Here is a 17,960-nt window from a genome sequence, read left to right as displayed (position 1 = left end):
GTTGGATTCTCAAAATAACAATATCTCAAGAAGACTGGACTAACATGCGAGTTCTTGACTTTTTGGAACTTTACCAGGAAGATATACATTTGTGGAATCTTGCTACGAGAAACCACAAAAATGTGTATGCCACTGCGGATGCATGGCAACGCAGCCAGCAGCAGTAACCATGTCCGCTACCATATCACGGATTTACTCTCCTTTATTCTTCGTTTCACGTCGGACATAGTACAAAGAATGAATTCATAACTAATGTCAAGAATGGAAAACACCCACTTCGTACTGGATGAGACTATAACATTATTTGTTTATGGTTCATTTAAATTTTTATAATTTTTTTTGCTTTGCTATATTTTCTGTAGATGTAAAGTAAAGTGTGCTCTACTGAAGTTCGAAGTTCTTTGCAATGTATATGAGTAAAGTATGTAAAATACTATTTAAATTGTTTATTACGTTAAATAATTTTCTGATGACATTTTGTATTCAAAATAGTTGTGTGTAGAAATTGTACATGTTAATGTAAATTTGACAGTTTAAGAAATGGTCACCCTTAGGAACAATGTAAGAAAAAGGTGTTGTGTAAAAGTGTGTGTTTTTCTTTGAAACGGAAGTAGCTCTGGGGAGAAGAAAAGATGGAAAGGGCGAACTGGCGCGCTACCTAGAGCAAACGCGGGAAGTAAGTCATACAGTCTGTAAACAGCAGTGATTGAGGCAACACGTTTGTGAAGCAGGAGAAGCTTTCCCTGCAAATTTGCCTCGGATGAAGACTGCAAACAGTTTACGGCATAGCTGGGAGTTGTCTGGCTACTGTAAGTAAAATTAAACGACGCCAAGAAGAGAAATTGAGCCCACACAGCAAGATACTTGCAGGCCAGACTGTACTGGGCTCTTTCTCTTTTAAAAACGTAATGTATATGGGTGTAGTCCAACACTGTTTATGCGGTGTAATATTTATTTGAAGAAGCAACTTGAACAGTGCCAAGAAAATAGCAAAATTCATACTTCTGCTTTTCCAATGCTACACCGTTTCATTGCCTGGATAGGCTGGCGACCATTAGTACACGTTTTAAACCACTAAATAAACTTGTAACTGAGTTGTCCTAGCTTCAGTATAATATTATTCATACTGCGTTTCAATCTAACCGATGGGTAAGATCTTAGGAAAAAAAGTGAATAGTCTGATTTACTTATCCATTAGACACAATCCACGGTCAAATCCTGTTAAAAGGGTAACTCTTTGTTTCATATAAACAGGACTATCCTCCAATAGTGTACTTTATTTAGAAACTAAACTAAATTTTAGTAAGAGGATTATACGTGGCAACATACACTCCTGGAAATGGAAAAAAGAACACATTGACACCGGTGTGTCAGACCCACCATACTTGCTCCGGACACTGCGAGAGGGCTATACAAGCAATGATCACACGCACGGCACAGCGGACACACCAGGAAGTGCGGTGTTGGCCGTCGAATGGCGCTAGCTGCGCAGCATTTGTGCACCGCCGCCGTCAGTGTCAGCCAGTTTGCCGTGGCATACGGAGCTCCATTGCAGTCTTTATCACTGGTTGCATGCCGAGACAGCGTGGACGTGAACCGTATGTGCAGTTGACGGACTTTGAGCGAGGGCGTATAGTGGGCATGCGGGAGGCCGGGTGGACGTACCGCCGAATTGCTCAACACGTGGGGCGTGAGCTCTCCACAGTACATCGATGTTGTCGCCAGTGGTCGGCGGAAGGTGCACGTGCCCGTCGACCTGGGACCGGACCGCAGCGACGCACGGATGCACGCCAAGACCGTAGGATCCTACGCAGTGCCGTAGGGGACCGCACCGCCACTTCCCAGCAAATTAGGGACACTGTTGCTCCTGGGGTATCGGCGAGGACCATTCGCAACCGTCTCCATGAAGCTGGGCTACGGTCCCGCACACCGTTAGGCCGTCTTCCGCTCACGCCCCAACATCGTGCAGCCCGCCTCCAGTGGTGTCGCGACAGGCGTGAATGGAGGGACGAATGGAGACGTGTCGTCTTCAGCGATGAGAGTCGCTTCTGCCTTGGTACCAATGATGGTCGTATGCGTGTTTGGCGCCGTGCAGGTGAGCGCCACAATCAGGACTGCATAAGACCGAGGCACACAGGGCCAACACCCGGCATCATGGTGTGGGGAGCGATCTCCTACACTGGCCGTACACCACTGGTGATCGTCGAGGGGACACTGAATAGTGCACGGTACATCCAAACCGTCATCGAACCCATCGTTCTACCATTCCTAGACCGGCAAGGGAACTTGCTGTTCCAACAGGACAATGCACGTCCGCATGTATCCCGTGCCACCCAACGTGCTCTAGAAGGTGTAAGTCAACTACCCTGACCAGCAAGATCTCCGGATCTGTCCCCCATTGAGCATGTTTGGGACTGGATGAAGCGTCGTCTCACGCGGTCTGCACGTCCAGCACGAACGCTGGTCCAACTGAGGCGCCAGGTGGAAATGGCATGGCAAGCCGTTCCACAGGACTACATCCAGCATCTCTACGATCGTCTCCATGGGAGAATAGCAGCCTGCATTGCTGCGAAAGGTGGATATACACTGTACTAGTGCCGACATTGTGCATGCTCTGTTGCCTGTGTCTATGTGCCTGTGGTTCTGTCAGTGTGATCATGTGATGTATCTGACCCCAGGAATGTGTCAATAAAGTTTCCCCATACTGGGACAATGAATTCACGGTGTTCTTATTTCAATATCCAGGAGTGTAGATACAGAGTTTCTGTTATTTAGGTAAAAGCATACTAAATTACGATAGTAGTGGTAGGGTTATAAGACTACTAACGTATTTTTGGTCTTCCGAGATTTGTTTTAAGCATCTTTTACCTCGTTTAATTGATTTTCGTATTTGATGGTGGCCAATGGTCTGTCGATACAGGATGTGCATTTGGAAACGTTATGGTATATCAGCTTAAATAATTTAGAGGTAACATTCAAGCTGACTACTGAACACACAATACACAGCGTATTGCTGCTCCTCTTTACGAGTCAGTTTCCTTGGATTTTGAAGCTCGCAGTGTTTAAGTAAAGTACATACGCAGGAGGTGTGCTACACTTCAACGTGACTGGTACGACTAAATTGTAAACCGAAAATAATTAACCTCACTTCATAACAATTCTTCAATGGCGTAGGTTTACTCAGTTTGCTTTTGAGGTGTGCAGCCGCGGAATATTATTACGTGAATACTGTTACATAATAATCAACTTATATGTTCGTGAATTTGAGACATTATGTACCGTACTCCCATGAATTACTATTTTTCGTGTAGAATAATGTGTGTTCTCGAACAAGATTTCATAAGGAGTTCGGCAGTTATGTCCACCTCCCCACTCCTCTTTGATTGCCTTCAACGTCCCACGAAGAGCAGGGCTCTGGTTGTCACTCAATAGTGTTTCGCGCTCGAGGAATGGCGGGTCCATTTGGGAGATGCGAGCTCGCGAGAAGATGTACGTTCAAAAGGTGTCAAATCCATACTACTAGAATTATGGCTGAAATTTTTGCTCGGGATGGTTTACTGCAGTTGAGATCTTGTAATTTTCGCTCACAAAATAGTTTGTATTCCAAGCAACAGCAGCTGTTGAAAGGCATGATGTTAGGAAGACCTCCGCTAACAGCTGGTAAAATTATTGTTTATTAAAATACAACCGGTTTCGTGGCCTAAAGCCGCTTCATCATGTGCAACCTACTTGGTGAAAAGCGAAGTACAGTGTCACCACATTTTGTGGCTATTAAAATTAATAAAGGGATGTCTAAAACAAATTCATAACGGTAAAAGGTCATAGGCATGCCCATCGCTTCTATTCAAATTTACTATTCAGTGGATACCGTCAACACTGTGGCGAGCGTAAGGTATCTGCGAAGAGGAAAAAGAAAATATTTTCTAGAGAGCGGACGCTAAAAGCTTTTGAAAAGGGGCCGAATTGGTGATACAAAACATTGTCATTGCTAACATGATTGGTCACGGCAATACGCAAATTACTATAGGGAAAGTACAAGCTGGCAGTAAGTTACTGGTGTGACTGTAGGGCAGCTCGGCGCAGGGCAGAGCAAAAGCGGCCAGCACGAACGAGGAAGAGAGAGTAACTCAACATCTGCATTAACAATGCACTTACGCGAGGATTATAGCACCACAAGCCCATCAGAAAATTTAAAACTACTTCATAAAAAAGAAAAAACCCGTATTTTGAGTAGATTAGAGCAATTAGAAATTATGAGATATAAAAACGAAGACGCACAGTTCACGTTGAGTAACCAATTAGAATTAAAAAGTACCATAGCACTCTGGCTAATTTTGATTGTTTACACGATTAGGTGTTAGTACGCGATAAAATTGTGTATTAATATCGTGTGTCATGAGTATATGACGTCACAATATCCTCATCGATAGCTTCCGTTCCGCTAGCCAGCTAGTCTCTCTGTCGTTCTTGCGGGTCGGTTTTCTTTCTCCCTGCACCGAGATGGGGTGCCGCCTCGCTGACAAGGCACTGTCACCTGATATATTCCACAGAGTAATTCGCATAGTGCCATGACTAATCATGTTAGCAATGACTTTTTTATCGTCAATCCAGCCCATTTTTAAAAACTTTTAGCATCTGCTCCCTGTAAAATGTTTACTTTTTTCTTTTTAGATGCAGGCAAATTTTAAAGCATGGAGAACACCTTCTTCACCTGTCGCTCGCCATGGTATTGGCGATATTCACTGAATAGTAAATTCTGACTAGAAGTGATGGGTATGCCTATGAGCTTTTAACGTTGAGAGTATACTTTGGACATCCCTTTATTAATTTTAACATCCACAAAATCCGGTGACACCGGACTTTGCTTTTGGCTATGTAGGTTGCACATGATGAAGCGACCTTAGGCCTCGAAACCGGTTGTGCTTTAATAAACAACCATTTTACCAGCTATTAGAGGAGTTCTTCCTAACATCATGTACTTTTTCCTTCTTAAAATACGGGGTCGAGGTGGTGATGTTTCCTTATCAGGTGATGTGAAGATATGCTAGGAACGATATGTGATTAGGATTCCGCGTAAAACTGTAGGTCTCCTTTTCCCAGCTGAGTTACTGGCTCGGATTCAGGGCGCGCAAGTTTCCGAAGTGTCTTACAATTGAAAGAACTTGAAAACAGGCGGCTTCCTCTTGACGAAGTCCCAGGTAGTCACGCCAAACGAATTTACTTTATTAATGTACTTCCACAAATTATCCGTTCCTGGCCTCCTCTTCTGAAATCGTTTGTACATTCACCCGGGAAACTCTAGGCTTGTATTCGCAGACCATGTTACTACTTGGGACGGTGCCGTGGTAATACAACATCTAATGTTTTGAGACAAGGCGGAAATCATGTTATTCAGTATATTTACGACAATACCATACACTTCCATTTCCTCCTTAGGCGTTTTTAGGGTAGCATCCGTCAACATGGGTCGTCGTCGTCGTGTAATGAAATCACTTTGGTGTTTCTTTTTGCGACCTAGTTACTACATGTTCCTGGTGCAACAGACATTCTGTACATCATTAATGTACCTTCTATTTAGTTGTCCTTGAAAAAACGAGACCGCCTGTAGATGGAAGGAAATAAACAGAACATTTATTGGCGATCTGCGGTATGTTTGTGATTTTAGTTCCTAGTTCCCCTTTAGGAGTATTCATGAGAGACAAGTTTAACAACAGGGGTGCCGCAAGAGACTGCCACAGGGCCGCTCTTATACACATATGATCTGATTGACAAGGGTGAGCGGCAATGTGCGACTATTATATGATGATCCTGTGGTGTACTGGAAGATATTGTTGACCAATGCAGAACGATACATGATGCCATAGACAAACTTATAGTTGTTGTGATGAATTGCAGCTTGATCGAAATGTAGATAAATTTGAGCTGAGGCAGATGAGATGGAACTCCCGTAATGTTCTAATACGGTACTGTATTGTACTGTTTGCACAGTCACGGCGTTTAAATATCCAGGCGTAACATTGCAAAGTTGTGTGTAATGGAACTGGTGGGTAAAGGCGGTAAAAGGGAAAGCACAGGTTGACCTAGGTTTTTGGGAGAATTTTATGAATGTGTGTGTGGTGGACCTGTGAACGAGACCGCGTATAGAAAACTAGTGTGGCCCATTCTTGATTACTGTTCGAGTGTTTCGATTCCCATTAACTCGGATTAAAGGAGGACATTAAAACAACACAAAGTCGAGCACTATGCGACTTAACTTCTGAGGCCATCAGTCGCCTAGAACTTAGAACTAATTAAACCTAACTAACCTAAGAACATCACACACATCCATGCCCGACGCAGGATTCGAACCTGCGACCGTAGCGGTCACGCGGTTCCAGACTGAAGGGCCTAGAACCGCACGGCCACACCGGCCGGCTTCGAGTCCTCCATCGGGCATGGATCTGTGTGTTTGTCCTTAGGTTAATTTAGGTTAAGTAGTGTGTAAGCTTAGGGACTGATGACCTTAGCAGTTAAGTCCCATAAGATTTCACACACATTTGAACATTTTGAATAACGTACCTGTTACCATGGCGCGTGGCCTATTAGATGCTACGCGCGTACATGGAGCATGCGATATTTGCCCTATCTTGTCTATGTGGTAGTTTCTGGCCGCTATCGTCGGACATTAGTTATATCACAGAATGGCACCATCCCTAGCCTGGAAGTGTTTTACGAAGTATGGTATAAATGAAGTACAATGAATGCCTCATTCGCTTTATGTGACTGAAGACCGGAGGAGCCATAACATGAAGAATAGGGCTCTTCAGTCTCAGTTCAGTGCTGACTATTCGTAATGCCTAGATAGTGGTATGACGCTCGATTACCACGTGATTTTTCAGCAGAGTTCCAAGGAATTAGAATCAGCAGAAGAATACTGGTGATTTTTTGTAGTAATCAACCAGTCATCGCTTTTCGAGAAAAGCAGCGAACAGTGCGCGGACTAAGTTTTCTTTCATTTGCCTACTTAATTTAATATTTTGATTCTATGTATCTCGAAACAGCGTCAAAAGCTTTCAATTTTTGTTCGATTTCTACGTTTAATACAAGAAATAATAATAGTAAAAAAAATCTAAAATCGGTTATTTCATAAACCAGTTTTTTAAATCGGTTTTAATACTCGGATTGAAGTGTGGCGTTGAATTAGAAGACACAACTGAAAACCAGTTGTTTCAGCAATAGCCACCTTCTCTCTCTCTCTCTCTCTCTATTTCCTTTACCCCACGTCACAGCTTGTAATTCGCTCTCTTTCTGCCTATTTCTCTTTCGCTCTCTGCCATTTAGTTTTGCTTACGCATTTTCTTCCCTCCAATTTTCTCTCCCACCATTCACCGACGGCATAAGTAGGAGTACTAAATCTGCGTCGCTGTAATCAAATCTTCCGCTGCTCGTTACTTACGGAATCTGTATGAGCCCAATGCGCAGGGCAGCTCCTGACTGCTGACGGCTCGCGCAGTCAGGAGACGCTGGCCTCTGAAAAACAATCCTCGCTGGCCGGCGAGATCCTCTGCTGGGGGGACGATCTGTTTGCCGGTTTTAATCTTCTTAAGGGCCTGGGCGGTCGCTGCCGCCCTTGGCTCCCAAGACAAACAGCGGGGTCCTTGCTCTGCTCTGCTCGCCTACTTTTCTCTTTCCCGTTTGCCATCTCCCTCTTTTTTTCTCCCTCTCTCTCTCTCTCTCTCTCTCTCTCTCTCCTAGTTTCCACCCCATTCCTCTCACTTTTCTCCGGCGCTCTCTGCCTTCGGTAACGCTGAAGCAGCGCGCAATTCACCTGGGATAAACCTCACCTTTGCCTCCCGTGGGATTTCCATAGTGCTCTCTGGTGGATGTTCCATATTGTTCTCCTGTGAGAGGCGCCAGCATTATCTAGGCGTTGCAAATTAATTCTCTGCGACGCTACACCTGCTCCGCTATTTTGTTACTGTCAGGGGCCTTGTTGTGGAGCCTTTGTGCCCTCAACGACAGCAGTGATATATTGCGCTCTGTAATACTGCCGAGTTCCACTAGTAGATTAATTCCATTTTTTCTGCCTAGCTATTTGCTAATAAAGTTAGTGCTACGCTTCACAGCACTTACGCGTAACTGTGTCCAAAGTTACGAAGTTGCGGGGGAGGCAGGAGTGAAATAAATTCGAGCGGACTGCCACCTGAGCTTATTAAATGTGGTAGAGAACATCTAGTTAGACCTATGCATGCCGTGCCCTCAGATAACTGGACGCTTAAAGCCATCCCAGTAGACTGGAATATTGGCGTAATATTTGCTATACATAAGGCAGGGGATATGAAAGGGGACATCCTGGAACGTACAAACTACAAGGGAATTATATTATTGAACACCTCGCATAAAATATTCTCCTCCCTGCTTTGTACCCGTGTAAAGCCTTATGCAGAAAAAGCAGTTGGGAGGTATCAGATAGGTTTTAGATCTGGCAAATCAACTATTGACCAAACATTCGATCTGAGGCAGATATCGGAAAAAGCTAGGGAATACGAAATACGAGTAGAAACACATCACATACTTGTTGATTTTAAAGCAGCATACGATACCACAATAAGAAATAAGCTCATTCAAGCAATGAATGAACTTGGCACACCACAACACTTAATACGCCTCGTAAGTTTCACTGTGAGGAAAGTAGTCTATAAAGTACGGAACCCGGGAATTTAAGACCAAGTTTTGAAACAAACTGTGGGGTGAGCGAAGGGGATGCTCTCTCATGTACTGTTTTTGACACAGCGCTAGAGAAGGTAATAATAACAGATCAAATCAACTCAACAAGCACAAAAAACAACAGACTGGTGCAGGATATGGCCTATGCAGATAATGTGGATTTTATTGCAAGAACAGAACTTGCTCCCAAAGAAACATATAGGGCACTGGTGGCAGCAGGAATGGAAATGGGACTGTAAGTGAACATCAACAAAACCAAATGCATGCGAATAATACGACCAGAACTAGATACAAAATAAGAAATTGACTAGGCGTAAATAGAATCTGTTAGTGAATTTGTCTATCTGGGAACACTTCTGACATCACAGAATAATATTAGTATGGAAATATGGCGGCGTATTCACTTAGCTAATAAATGGTATTACAGGCTGGCCCCACAATTTAAGTTCAGATAGCTGCCCAGAAGAACAAAATATCAACTATACAAAATTTTAACACGCCCAGTACTAACATATGGCTCAGAAACCTGGACACTGACACAACAGTATGAAGAGCTAATAGGATGTTTTGAACGAAGGGTGTTGGGCAAAATCTACGGCGCAAGTAAGGAAGACAGAGTCTGGCGTAGGCGATATAACTTTTAACTTCACAGATTATATAAAGATCTTGATATCATGAAGTTCATTAAAATAAGCCACCTGGCCGGCCGGCGTGGCCGAGCGGTTCTAGGCGCTTCAGTCTGGATCCGACCGACCGCTACGGTCGCAGGTTCGAATCCTGCTTCGGACATGGATGTGTGTGATGTCCTTAGGTCAGTTAGGTTTAAGTAGTTCTAAGTTCTAGGGGACTGATGACCTCAGATGTTGAGTCCCATAGTGCTCAGAGTCATTTGATTTGAATAAGCCACTTGAAATGGACCGGCCATGTTTTTGGCATTCAGCACGAGAAGAAAACGAAAATAAGACTGCTTCAAACCCAAGTAGGCCGAAGAAGCAGAGTAAGACTTTGGTACTTTGGTGACAACAAGAAGATCTAAAAATTACTGGTGTCAGAGGATGGAGACGGAAGACATCGGACAGGGACAAACTGACTGATGTTCTAGAGCGAGACTAGGCCCTGCAAGAGCTGTAGAACCAGGAAGAGAAAGAGATTGCGGTTCTAGGCACTCCAGTCCGGAACCGCGCTGCTACTACGGTCGCAAGTTCGAATCCTGCCTCGGGCATGGGTGTGAGTGATGTCCTTAGGTTAGTTAGGTTTAAGTAGTTCTAAGTCTAGGGGACTGATGACCTCAGATGTTAAGTCCCATAGTGCTTAGAGCCATTTGAACCCACTGTAATTTTTCAAGATTCTGTTAAATGATTTCAGGCAAGGAATGTTCAAACTCATTAGGTTTCTTACAGTAGTGTAACTGTTTAACCATATTAGCACCAATTAGCTATCTTATTGCCTGATGTTTAAAAAACTTACTATTTAAGAACAAGATGTGCGGTTCATTTAACGTCCATTACCCTCTTAATGCTATAGTATAAGACAGTGTAAGTAACAAAAACGTGCAACACAATATTTGATCAAATGCAACATATAAATCAATTAGCGCAAATTATTTGCTTCCACTATGAGGTAAAGTTGTTCTTATTGATATTATTCTGTTGCTAAGTCTAAAGACTGGTTTCCTGCAGCTATCTACGTTAGTCTATAATGTTAAACCAACAGAATCTCCGAATAATTACTGTAACCTGCTTACTGTATTCATTTCTCGATTTCCTTCTACAACTTTTATCTCCCTACTCTTCCCTCCAATGACAAATTTGTGTTTCCTTGATCTCTCAGGATGTGTCTAATCAATCTATCCCTACTTTTAGTCAAGTCGTGCCATGAATTACGTTTCCCCCCAATTACATTCAGTTCCACGTCATCCGTTACTCGATCTACGCATTCTAACCCCCAGCACTCTTCTATAGCACCACATTTCAAAAGTTTCTATTACCTTTTTGTTTAAACCTCTTTTCGAGCATTACCCATTCCATTCAATTATACTGCCAAGTGCTCCCTGACAGGCTGACAATGTCTTCGAAAACGAAAAGGTTATTCTTTCTTCTTCTTCTTAAACTTTCAATTCCCTTTCGAAATTTCTCCTTCATTTCCTTTACTGCTTGCTCAGTGTATTGATGGAATAACCTCAGGGAAAGGCTACACAGCCCGCTCAATCACCGCTTCCCTTTCATTACCTTCGACTCTTGTAAGTACACCCTGATTTCTGTACAAGTTGTAAACAACATTTCCCTCTTTGTACTGTATCCTTGCTATCTTCAAAATGTCAACACTGTCAAAAGCTTTCTCTAAATCTACAAATTCTGTAAGCTTACGTTTTCCTTCCGCTATTCTACCTTCTCAGATAAGTCAGTACTGTCTCGTGTGACATTATTTTTTTCCGGAATTCAAACTGATCTTCGCCGAGGGTGGATTTACCGGCTGTCAATTCTTGTAAATAATTCGCGTCAGTAATTTCTAACCATAACTTATTGTACAAATAGTGTGATAATATTCACACCCGTCAGCGCCTATCCTCTCAGGAATTGGAATTAATATATAGGAGTGAGAAGAGGATTGTTGGAAAAGCGAGAAAGATTAAAACTGGATTTATCTGATTCTGGTTCTGCAGTGCGACATTAAAAATGAAGTAGCAGGTTGAAGTACAAAACAGGTAGCTACTACAAGGGCTGATTGTGGAAAGAATAGCTTTACCAGAAGAAAGGCCAAGTTGTCGCTAATTTGCCTAGTCATCCAGGAATAGGTACAAACTAAAAATGAAATAGTAGTGCTCTGGATCTCCCGTATAAACATGACAATAGAGACGGGCAACGTCGCTCAGTGACACGGACTACAGTTTATAAACCAGATAATCATGTTTAAGATGAACGGAATGAATGGAGAGAGTAGGATCGGCATCCAGTCAATGGAAAGACTGATGTCGTACAAAAAGGAAAGAAAATTTGAATTTTGTTGCCGTTTGCAAACAATGTTGCACCGAATTAGATTCTGTCACGTATTCCGACGAGCTTCGGCGAAGACCGGTTCTCCGACGTATTAGTTGCTGGCTATCTGCACGAGCGATAAAATCATGGAAGATTCAGGAATAGCCCAATATTTAAGGATGTGTCGTCCGCACCGTCCTAGAGTGTGACATTTGACTGTTTTGTTGAACCGAATACGACGTAGAAGGGAATGTGTATATGTTGGAAGAGTTTATTTTCTGAGTAGTTTATTGTTGGGGATCTGTAATATGTGGTGGAATGGTCGCCTTAAGAGCAAGGATCTGTCACTTCAGGCACAATTACGGAAGTAATTTTCTAAATTCTTTAGCCTGATAGTGTACGAGTACTTGAGGCTTGTTTAGAACCATCTACCACGGTCGATTACGCTGCACTCCTGTTCTTTCTAAGAGTTGCTGTGACTGTTTTGAAAGAGATAACACTCATGCAAACTGGCTGTTATCGTTTTGTACAGTTGTTATGAGATTAGAGTATCACGAATAAATAAAATTCTTCCCAAACGAACAGAAATTCGCAACATTTTTTAGAAACTCCTCGTATCTTTGTAAACTGCCTCTGTTTCATCACAGACGACAATCTTTCGTATAACTGCGTAGGATTCTGCGGTCAGTCAGTTAATAATAATGTTTTCTGGGAATGATGCCCGTCATATTGCAATCACTCGCGAATCCAAACTTTTGGCCACAGTGACAGTGGCCTTCTTCTGGGTCTACTGATGATAGTAAACGTGATCGAAACGTTGGTTTCATCAGTGATTGTTATCTACAATACGACGCGGTGCCGTACCCATGAGACTTTCGGGTTACCTACCTTTCATATCGACTGCGCTGGCACTCTCGAGGAAAACGGTGTGCGATAGTCTGTGGTCAATCCACCGTGCTTCTCACTGCCTATATTATGCTGTAGATGATAGAACATTACTTGTTACATTTACTTGTAGACGTGCAATTAACGTGTGGCACAGCAGCGTTTATTGTCTCTGGAAAGCCAGACGATGGCACAGAGAAAAGTTTCGCAACAGTAGGCGTCATAAAAGGAATAAACTGAGCGCTGTAGACAGAAACTTATCAGAAACTGGGTCGCTTAAGCTACAAAAGCTGTGGAAACTTGTTCTCACAACGGAATTTAAGGGGACTGAAATGCATAATGAGAAAGAAGATTCATCAAGAAGCACCAATCAACTTCCCCGTGATGTTCACGTGGAGAAAAATAAGACGACGAGACTACTGGTGGTGTAACAGACTCCTGTCACAAACCATGAGTGCAACCAATGAAGCCTGATGATTTTGAACTCTGGGCATAATTCTGCCACTGAATAGCTCATTGAAGATCTGCAGGGACTAACTTCTTACAATTAAAATTATTTTAGAACTAAGTCTCCTTCCCATGCGAAGGTGTTCTCAACTTCTATAATTACCATACACGGAAAAGCGGAAATCCATGCGCTAATCTAGTGCCATATCTCCAGCAACTTGTAAGTTGCAACTGAACAAGATACAGCGACCACCCATTTGAGTCATGTATGTCATCTTTGAGGTATGCTGCCACATGAATGTTGGAAAATAAGAGGATGTGGTGTCAACACTACAATGAACAATTATACTTCGATATTAATGTTCGTGAGCGCCTGAGCAAGTCACACTCGCATAGTTGATGCGCGATGAATGGGTGCCACTACCATCGAATTCTTCCTGTGGCGTTATATCAAACCACAGCAGAAACTGGTTGGTAGGGTCCTAGTAGCCTGTCTCGCTGTAGAACATACAGCACGTATACCTGAGACAATGGCACAAAATGTCCCTCTCTCGTGAACGCATGCACTGAAATTGGCTGCCATCACTTTGGACAGTTTCTATGACATTACGTTGTTGCAGTAACTTGTAAGTTATCCATGTGAGTGAGACACCTTTTTTTTAATTTTCCAAGTAGTAACTACTTATCGTAAAGAGTGCAGTTTTGTTTCTCCTGCCAATCCTATAATTTTGAGCCCAGTACAAGTTGCTTTTAAGGTGTATTACGTATATTGTTTTTCTGAAATGTTACAGTGTTTCGTGATTCTCATAATTCACTGTGTACAGCGTGAGAAAAATTACCTGATATGATTTAGTATTAAAAATTAGGAACAATACAGACAACGGGATAAATTTCTCGAAGTGATATTTAAAAACAGATGTCATAGAATAATAACGAAAACACTTCAATGGGCAATAATCATCGGAATAGAGGTCATACAATAATCTCTTTTGCATATCTTTAAAACATGAGAGAGTTTGTATCAAAAGAATTAGTGGGAGCATACGCGACATTCCGCTGCGATACCGCATTGCTCTCGGATTTCCCAGGGTTTCAGCCGTGTCATCCAAACAGCTGACACAATGACAGTTGACCACAGGGTCATCATCGCCCATTTGCGGTTCAGCGTGACTGCTGATATTAAAGTCAAACCGCAAATGTCGTCTGTGTCCTCTGAACCACTGCAATACCTTTCACATCGTTCCGGTACGTAATTTTGTCCTCACTGGGAAAATTAAATGTAGAAAATTTTGCACTGGTTTTGCGTCTTTAACAGTAATTTTTAAGAACCACCATTCTCAATTTGTTTGTTTTAATATTGTCAAAAGAATTATTGAGCGCCCCAGTGGTGCTCTAAGAGAGTCATGGACGTATTCGATGTGAAAAGGTTTTCCAATACCGTTACCAGTCACAAAATTTGTTGACAAGTAAATTATTTATTTAGCGACAACCTTCGAGGTGAAACTTCATCAACAGGCTATATTGTCATTCAAAAACATTTAATACATATTTGTACAAATATTAAAGCTTCTTTATATGACAGCTGTGTTCGTCCCGTGGAGAGAGAGGAGGATAATCTAGTTATGGGCGATGTCACTTTGTGTATTGGTCATCTGTTCACATGAAAATTTTGTAAAACAGTCACTCACTTAGTTCTCACGTCGTAGCAGTTTTCTTGTGCCACAAGAACAAAGGAAAATTTCATAAAACAGTCATTTACTTTGTTCTTGTGGTACATGAAAACTGCTATGACACGAGAACAAAGTGAGTGTTATACAAATTTTCATGTGAACAGAAGACGAATAAACAAAGTAACATCGCCTATTACTAGGTTATTCTTCTCTCCCTTCACAGGATAATCACAGAATTCATATAAAGAAGCTTAATATCTGTATAAACATGTGTTAAATGTTTTTGTGATACCAATATAGCCTGATGATGAGGTATCACTTCGAAACATGTCGGTAAATAAATAATTTAGTTGTCAACAAATTTTGTGACTGTTAGCGGTATTTGAAAACCTTTTCACATTTTTGAAACCGTCACAGTCGATTAACAGTCAATATGGCCTCAAATTACATATTCGATGACCGAAACTGTTGCTAACATTAACCCTAAACTCGATCTGCCACAATGGCGCACACACGAAAACGCGCGCGAGGGCGCACGCACGCACACACACACACACACACACACACACACACACACACACACACAGAGAGAGAGAGAGAGAGAGAGAAAGAGAGGGAGAGAGAGAGAGAGAGAGAGAGAGAGAGAGAGAGAGAGAGAGAGAGAGATCACGATGACATCTGAATTTTCTCAAAGGCGTCGAAAGATCTGAAAGATCAGTAGTACGGAATGGACAGCATTTTGAAAAGAGGCTGTCAGAGGGACATCAGCAAAAGTGAAATAAGCGTAAGGATTGTAGCTGAATTAAGTCTGGCGACGCTAAAGGTATTAGACTAGGAAATGAAACACTGGAAGTAGTAGATGATTTTTTATTGTTTGAGCAGCAAAAGTAACTGACTAAGAGTGCAGTATTCTTATTAACGTTTAAAAACCTCCGACGTTACGACGATGACGCAGGGACAAGTATTTGAGACACGTGGGGCCTCAAATACCGGGAACTACACCAAAAGTTGATGACATATGTTGAACATATGACGTCGCCAGAAGACTTACGTACGTTCCTAAAAATGTGCAGCGGCTAAGCTTATCGCTCTGTCGCACCTTATCAACCCAACCCAAGTCAAGTACTCAGCCGGTGTGGCTCAGTGCCTAAGTGCGTAACTCGAGTGCGTGGGGGTAAGGGTTCGAGTCTTGTCCAGTATTTTTTCATTGCGTTAGACAGTTATGTCTTCACCCGGAAGACAGATTTATCATTTTATTTGCCGGTCTCGCAGTCTCCGGTGGTTTATTGCAAGGTATAGTACAACAGAGAACTATCGTATTGCTTCACAAGTGAATGAGTATAAGCTTCCCAATTTCTTCGTTACCATCAAATGACCTACGTTTCCTTTCCTAAATAATGTATGTAAACGAAAAAGAAAGGGAAAAAGGAATAAAACACAAAGTAAGAAGAGCTTATTCTTGGTTTTACTGAGGACATATTAATTTTGTAACTTCTACGTTTACAACACATCACATTTTGATCGAAATTTTCACCGTTGTGCTGCGATGTGAAGCACTGCCCCTGCTGGCGAGCGTAGGATCATAAGCCTTACCACTGCACGTGCGGTGAGTTACGTCACCTAGTGACGTCACATGTTCAACATTCGTCACCCAGTTTTGAGGTATATCCCGATATCTGCGGCCCCATGTGTCTCATAATGAATTACATGTCTCTGAGTCATCTACGATGGTCAGCATGTATTTAAACGTTAATAAGAATCGCACTATATATATATATATATATATATATATATATATATATATAATGCAGGATGGCAACAGCAAGGAAAGCGTTTCACAAAAAGAGATAATTTTAACAAATAATAAAAATTTAAGTATCCGGAGTCATGTTTTGAACAGAATTCAAATGTAGAAGACAAGGACTATAGACAAGAATAGGTGAAATCTGGACATTAGATCGATTGATCTGGTCGTTAATGAAGTGGTAGGTAATGGAACTGGATGAAGTTCAAATTTGTGGGATAAAAGCAGGGTTCTGTTGATAGGACACGTCATGAGAGGTAACGGAATTTTGAGTGTCGTAAGGAAGGAAAACGTGTGTTTGTGTTTGTGTTTGTGATTGTGATTGTGTGTGTGTGTGTGTGTGTGTGTGTGTGTGTGTGTGTGTGTGGGTGGCCAGCCGGAGTAACCGTGCGGTTCTAGACGCTACAGTCTGGAAAGGGGCAACCGCTACGGTCGCAGGTTCGAATCCTGCCTCGGGCATGGATGTGTGTGATGTCCTTAGGTTAGTTAGGTTTAAGTAGTTCTAAGTTCTAGGCGAATGATGACCTCAGAAGTTAAGTCGCATAGTGCTCAGAGCCATTTGAACCATTTTGTGTGTGTGTGTGTGTGTGTGTGTGTGTGTTTGTGTGTGTGTGTGTGTGCGTGTGTGCGTGTGTGAGGGGGGGGGGGGGGGGTGAATATACATTTTAGAGGGAGACCAAACCCTGAGTACAATGAACAGGTTCAAATGTTTGTTGGTTGCAGTAGTTATGCAGAGATGAGGAGAACTGCACGGGTTACACTATCGTCGAGAGCTGCACCAAACCTGGTTTCGGACTGAAGACCACAACATTATAATTATTTCCGCCACGAGTTGAAATCGGAATGATTTTGTTGTCTTGCAATACTGCTAATGTGTGCCACTGCATTCGATATACATGCCTGAAATGAAAAACTATCGAAATGACGATCGCATCATAAAATTATATTAGTAGGCATAGTACAAAAGTCGACTAATCACTTTATCATCTCTGTTATTCAACCGAAGATCGACTACCTACGTGGCTGACAGCTGTGAAGTCTACGTACGACATCCAATTTTACAGAGCAGCAGTTGCTTTCGTGGAGAGAGTCGACGTCCGCATATAACGACCTTAACTCAGCCAGAATTTTTTCCATTAAATTATTTTTAATATTCGACAAGCCAACATGTGTTTTAATCGCGCCACTGGATATTCCTATTGATATTCTAAGATAACTGCAGTGTCAGACATTTTTAAAACTATTTCCACGTATCTTGAAATTTCTTGTGAATCTTATTTCTAATCCCACAATAAGTGAAGTACAACTAAATGTTAATGGACTTAGAGATCGGTTTTGAGATCACAAACTAAGTGTGAAAGATATCATTATAATGTTTGACTCGGAACGTAATAAAGGAGAATACAATGGTGCTTCAACGTTAAGTGATCTAGACGAAAAGAGCATAACACGAAGTGTAACAGAGAACCAAAT

The sequence above is a fragment of the Schistocerca americana genome, chromosome 6 (genome assembly GCF_021461395.2).
Source record: "Schistocerca americana isolate TAMUIC-IGC-003095 chromosome 6, iqSchAmer2.1, whole genome shotgun sequence".
In the NCBI taxonomy this organism is placed as follows: domain Eukaryota; kingdom Metazoa; phylum Arthropoda; class Insecta; order Orthoptera; family Acrididae; genus Schistocerca; species Schistocerca americana.
This window is presented reverse-complemented; position numbering follows the sequence as displayed.